Here is a 6,872-nt window from a genome sequence, read left to right on the forward strand (position 1 = left end):
TGTTTTTGTAGGCTGTATTATGCTACCTGGGAACCCACAGGCATGTGGGTGGAGTCAACTAAACACAAGGCAAGTGGGAACTGTGCCATTACATGGCCTAGGTAGATGTTTATACCTGTACATTCAGCACAGCGGCTTGTTCCTCAGGCCCCTTCCCCTCAACAGCTTCCTCTTTTGAACTTTAAAGCTCTGCTTGCATTCTAATGTTCTAATGGCAGCTCACTTCTTCCTGTATCTCCCAGTTTTATGCCTACTGGGACCACCCCTCTTCCCTCCTCCTCCCCCCCACTAATTGGCATGTATCTAAATTAGCCTATGCTGCCCCCCTGAAATTCTGGAAGCAGCTGTGGACACCTCTAAATGGTTATTCTCACTGTCTGGAGTGCAGAATCCTTTAGCATGTCTTTTGAAATTTCCGTATGAATGCAGATCCCACTTGTGCCCTGAATTATGCACCCATAGGAAGATTCGCATTGCTATTTGCTTCAGGAAACCTGTCCTTCCTCTTCCTGCACCTGAGTCCCCTGCATCAGTAAAAGAGAGACGTTAATAACGCATCTTTGTCAAGTATCTTGAGGCTGTGGTATTATGGTGATTTATATTGTTAGCACCTAGAAATCCAATCAAGGACCAGGACCCTATCGTGTTAGATGCTATAAACACAGAATAAAAAGGCTGTTTCTGCTCCCTAAGAGTTTGCAATCTCAAAATGATAATATATTAAGATAATTACAATCTAATTACATACAAAATTTACAATTTTAGGATGAGAAATGCTATCTAAGTTCAAAGTATGATTATGACGCTGGTGCCATTTAACAGCAATAAAAGCTAGACATACTGGGTGTCTGTGAGTAAGAGGTTAATATGTCTGTTAAGGGTGATTGCCCTCCTAATGTGAAACAGATGAAAGACCTCTTCATTGCATTTTGTTTACAAGTTAACTAATATATTTTTCTTTCTTTCAAAGATAAGCATGTTTTTACACTTGTACTGGCAAACAATTATGTAGAAGGGGAAAAAAGATTAATTATTCAATTGTTTTTGGCACTTACTGTGAGCCTACGTGTCAGGGTATGAGTAGGAAGTAGAAGATCATACAAAAAAAGGAATAAGCTGTTTAGGGCTTATTTTTGTTGGATCATTTTTCTGTTATTATTTGGTTCTTTTGTCATAGGGTATGTGCACACAACAGGGCTAAAGTTGAATTAAGCTATAAAACCTGAGCTACGTCAATTGCGTAGCTTTAGTCAAAATAGCTTAATTCAGCTTTTGGCTTCTGTCACTCATTCCTCCCCATTCGGGGTTTAGCTCTCCCGTCGAGGCTCCCCTTGCGGGGGCTGCCGTCGCCTTCCCGTGGTAAAAGCCAGGGTTGTTGCTCCAGCGCCGGCCGAGAGCGGAGGGGGACCTGGGCCCTCCCTCTCTCCAGGTCCCAGCCCAGGACCCTAAGCACAGGCATTGTGGACGTCCTGCCTGACCGGGGGGGCTACTGCTGCAACTCACTGGTCCCCAGGTCCTCCCTGGTCCCATCCTGGGCTGCTTCCTCTTCTCCGGCCAGCCACCAGTCGTCCCTGTCAGGTCCGGCGGTTATCTTCACCCCATCCTGGCGAGCCGATCCTCCGTCGGCTCTGGTGCTCTGTCGGGTCCGGTCTGGTCCTGACTTGTCCCAGGGCGCCACCGTCCCACGGCTCCGTTCCCCGTCCCAGCTGGTCCGGGGCGGCTACCTCCTTCCTCCCTTGCTCCTGGCTGGGAGCTGCCTTTTGAAGCCCCTTTCTGGGGATGCCGGCGCATGCGTTCCAGGCCCTCTGCCCCTCCCCTGGCGCACCCATCGGGGAACCTCCTGTGCCTGCACCGGCAGCCACCGCCGAACAGGCGTGGCAGAGCCGCTCGGGTTTCCCAGCCCCTGGGCCGTCCAGTGCCTGAGTGCAGGGCGCAGGGCTAGCCTCCGCAGTCCCCGCCGCCCGTCACAGCTTCCTAGCAGGAAGTTGAAGAAATGAGGTTACCGGAGTTGGAGTAAGAAGTCCTCCAGCTCACCATTATTTCTAAATAAAGGCTTCTACTGTAGACACACTCTTTGTTATTTCGAAATAATGCTGCTGTGTAAACATAGCCATAGTTATTCCTGTGATTGTGCCATGAGGAATTTTCTTGGAGGATCTTAGCTGCTTAGTTATCTTTCTATGTGCCACTATTTTTTTTAAAGTATTACTTGGTTTGGCTTTTCCAATACTTAAATATTTTGGCAATCATAACAATTCTCAGAAAATATTTTGTTCTTCTCTTTGAAATAAGTTGATAAGAGAAGTTGTGATATAACCTCATGAAGAAAATAGTTTTTTACATGTACACTAAATATTTAGGGTCATACTTGATACTCAAGACACCCTGAAACAACTCCTGGATTATTCTAGATTAATATTATTGCTTAACAATTTATCGATTGTCAGTGGAAAGATTACTCAAATCCTTAATGGCTTATTCTAATTCCTAGTGAATGCAGTTAAAAGTCTTTCCATTGAATTAAAGGCAACAGGAACCAGGTCCAAAGTCTGTATTTGTGAGTCTCTGCCCCAGATTGTTGGTTCTCCTGTATTTTCTTTTTTCTGTATCAATAAAACTGCATTGGGTGGTCAGCAGGTACCCCTCTGAGGGATACATGGGTAGACTAAATGATTTTGTGTTCTTGCTATAGCAATTTATATCTGAGTGACAGTCTGCCACAGACACACAAGGCTCAGTTTGACCAGAGGCAACCTTGTAACAGAGTAAGTCTTAGCAACAACACAGACCAGTTGGAAAGGAAATGAGAAACAGTAATCAATTCTTTCTAAATAAATCTCAACCCTACTAATTTTTTTTTAATCCATGTGTTATCATGAAGGTACAGTCAGGCCTGCCAATAGGGGGAGGAAAGGGGGCATTTGTCCCCAGGAATGGCAATTCAAAAGCAGCAGGAACCCTGGACCCTTTCAATCATTGCTCTGCCCCTTTCACCTGAGGTCCCAGTCCTTCCCAGGGTGCACAGCAGGCCCCCCTCACATACACTTTGCCCAGGGACCCGGCGACACTGTTGGCCATGCTGGATATAGCACTGTCTAAGTTTAAATCCAGATACATTATTGAAAAAATACAAGCCAATTCTTGAAATATTGTAAAATGTATCCTGTGTCTTATTTGGACAAATGAAGTATTTTTGTTGCTGACCTGTACAAGTATGCTGAGGCATTCTGTCCATGCTGCCTGAGATAAAGCAGTGAGCTAGAATGCTGGAGACCTAGCTTCTATGCCTGGCTCTGCTTGGGTCAGTCCCTTGGATGCTCTGTGCCTCCATTTCCTCACTTGTAAAATGGAGATCGTTATGGCTTCTTAAAGAGCTTTGAGAGTTCCTAATGCTAATAATACATAGCATTTTTGCATTATTAGAATGACCGTGGTGAGACTGGGAGGGGGGGGAGGAAACTGCTGGGCATTTGCAAGTTATATATATCCCATTACATAATGGGTAAGTCCTAAACCTGCAAAATTTGCAAATCTGTTCTTTATCTAGTCTGTTTCATGACCATTCTCTATTGAATTTAAAGATGCCACTGGCTTTGCACATTTTAGGTGTTAAATCCTTTCCATAATACAGTCTTATTTTTTAAAGTCAAATTGACAGCAAAGTCTTTTAAAAATGACTTTCACCTTTCTGAAATTAGAGGAAAGTAGCATAAACTGCACATGCAAATGGAATATTAAATCATTCTTGCAATTTGTATTGCGACCTGGAACATCTGCAGTCTCCTATTGTGAAATACACGGAATACATATTTGTGTATATTATATAGGTGGTCCATTGCTAAGTCCTTTTGCTCTTATTTGTATTCTTAACAGGGGTATGGTCCATTCTAAAAGCTCCTGGCTAGGGAACACAGCTAGTGATTCTATGACAACTGATTGAGTTCTGGGACTAAAGCAGTGCGTGCATGTGGGGGGAGGCCATACATCACTGAAATGGGATTTCTCAGGAATCTAGTTGTACCAAAATGAAAGCACTAAACAGAAATACTCCTGGGTGCCCGTAGAACTCTGGCAACTTCTTGATTGTGTCCTGGAAATAGAAGTTTAATTAGAAAATTGGGGGAGTCAAATAAACAAAGACCTGACAAGAGTATGATATAGGACCTGAGAGCTGACCACTTATGTTTATTGTTTTCCAAAGTGGTTGCAGGTTGGAATAGCACTTGCCACTACCATGTGGATCAGCCTCCAGGTATTGGTGAGAATGTGGCATACAGAATGAGAGCTGTGTATCGACTGCTTCAGTACCTGGAGAGGATGTGAGTTAATGCTGTAATGGTTAGCCTGCAATATAAAGGAGGGATAGCAAAAAAGGCTATTGCTCTGGGTCTTTTAAATTGCTGTCAGAGCACTGCACTGCAACTTCAGGCAGCGCTAAGGGTTGGGGAGGGAGGGGGACATCACCACACTGTGGGAAGCACTAAGGGCTTGGAGGGGGCAGCACCCCTTTTGCCCAAGTTCCCACCCCTTCTGGGAGCGCAGAGCTGCCTCTCCCCCTTGCCCAGGGGCCCGCAGAGGCCACAAGCAAAACCCACCAAAGGTAGCGAAGCTCTCATACAATTTTCACTGCAGTGGTTCCAGCTTGTTAATCAGAACAGATATTCTTGTGCACGTGTACTGAGTAAGCCATAAAAAGGTGCTACACAAACATAATACAATTGAATAGTGATAGAAATGTAGCTGTGTTAGTCTGGTGTAGCTGAAACAAAATACAGGACTATGTAGCACTTTAAAGACTAACAAGATGGTTTATTAGGTGATGAGCTTTCGTGGGCCAGACCCACTTCCTCAGATCCACTATTTGATCTGAGGAAGTGGGTCTGGCCCACGAAAGCTCATCACCTAATAAACCATCTTGTTAGTCTTTAAAGTGCTACATAGTCCTGTATTTTGTTCCATAATGCAATTGTTAATTCTAAGCCCCTCTTGCTTTTGCTTTTTGACTTTCTCCATCCACTTTTCCCTTGACTGCTGTCACTTTCTGGTGTAGGAACCTGGAGCTTCAGATTGATGAAAGGAGGCTGACAACTGACTTTATAGTTTACTCTGTTTATATCTTTTCATAGGGGGATGCTAGTATTCCTGCCTGAACATGTCAGAATAATGGTTTAAGTAAGTTTATATTCTGCTATTTTGTAGCCACCATACACTTCATTACTACTGTTTGAACTTGAGTCTTCCTTGAGACACATCTGATGCTACATGCAATCAAAGGACCCATGTCTGGTGTAATACACTGCAAAAACGTTCAGCCCAGCAGTCAAAGATTTTAGCACTATCTGTAATCAGAATGCTGCCATCAGCAGAGTGCATTGGTATAGAGCCAGCAATTCATGGGCCATATACCGTCTTCAACCCATCACATAATATTTTAAAATCATGTTTATCAGCTGCATCTTGGAAGTTTGACTGTTTTACATTTCCACCAGTCCTTTCATTTGCCATAATTTGACCTGGGCCTTCTGCTTAGTGCAAATGTATGCTGATTTCCTAGAGGCATTCTCTTGATTGTTGATCCAGGCCAGGTGTGTCACATGCCTCTTATCAAGAAGAAGTTGGAAATCTTTGACTCTGTCAACAAACCAGTCCTTGTGTTTGTGTTTTTGGAAATCTCGTATTTTGTAAGTAGTAGTTGTGTAGGTTGATTCCCTAATGTTAATCTAGTCCTCCTCTGTTGTGGATAGCTTCTCTGGATCTTCATTGTTGATGACTAAGGAAGCATCAAGACTGAGTTTAAGCAGTGCTTCTATCTCAGGCACTTCAAGTTTACCTACATGCAATTTTTTTCCAGCATATAGTAGAATGACATTTTGGTAGACAAAGGCTCAAGGAGATGACACAGCATGCCAGGTAATGGTCAGACCAGGAACCACTGCCATACATTGCATGAGTCAACTTAACACCAGAAAGATCTGTCTTGTAATGAAATAGTCAATCCTATGCCAATGCATAGACCAAGGGTGCATCCAAGTTGCTGTGTATTTGTTCGCCTGTTGGAAGAATGTGCTTGCAATAGGAAGCTCATGCTTGCACAAGTTTGAAGAAGGAGGGCTTTAGCTCTGATTTGTACTGGTCTGAGCAAGTTCTGCACTAAAACCTCTAGGCATCATTTTGAAAATGTGCTTTGTACGTGAAGAACAAGAATCACACAAGAGTTTGCTTGGGAGATGTCTTTTCCCTCAGCCCATCTCCTCTGTAACTTAAATAACAGGTGCAGAATAGCCAAAGTTTCTTTTATTTGTGTGCACTGAAGACAGTTGCAGCAGTAACTGCTGTTACTTCCTGTCATACTACTATCTGGATAGCAACTTCCTCCCTCCCATGCAGGGTTCCCAACACAGATCTCTTGCCAAATCTATGCCGGCCATTGTGTTTTTGAGGTCAGTTTTTGCTCTCCTTCCCCATTAAATACAGGGTCAGGCTCTTTCACATCCTCCGGCCTGTGATGCTCAACCCATCCTGCTGCTGTAATCCATCATTTTGACATTTCCTCCTTCGTACTGCCACTTTCATTGATGCTTGTTTCTTCAATTTAGCATTGTCACTATGTTTTACTTAGGTCATTCTACAGCTAAAATTCTTGTCACTGCTCTCGCCATGTTGCTCTACATTTAAGGGTAGTTCAGCTCTGGTTATCTGGATTGGAGCAATGTCCAATTTGGATGCCATTTCTCTTAGGCTGTGCTAACTGGGAAGACCCCTTTTAATGTAAAATCAGAGATTAATTATTAGCAATTGTAACCACCACCAGGCAGATTTGAACTTGGGACCTCTGGAGCTTAGTATAGGAGCCTCTACCCTTTGAGCTAAAA

Source organism: Pelodiscus sinensis, chromosome 6, assembly GCF_052426305.1.
Source record: "Pelodiscus sinensis isolate ZL-2025 chromosome 6, ASM5242630v1, whole genome shotgun sequence".
Classification (NCBI taxonomy): Eukaryota; Metazoa; Chordata; order Testudines; family Trionychidae; genus Pelodiscus; species Pelodiscus sinensis.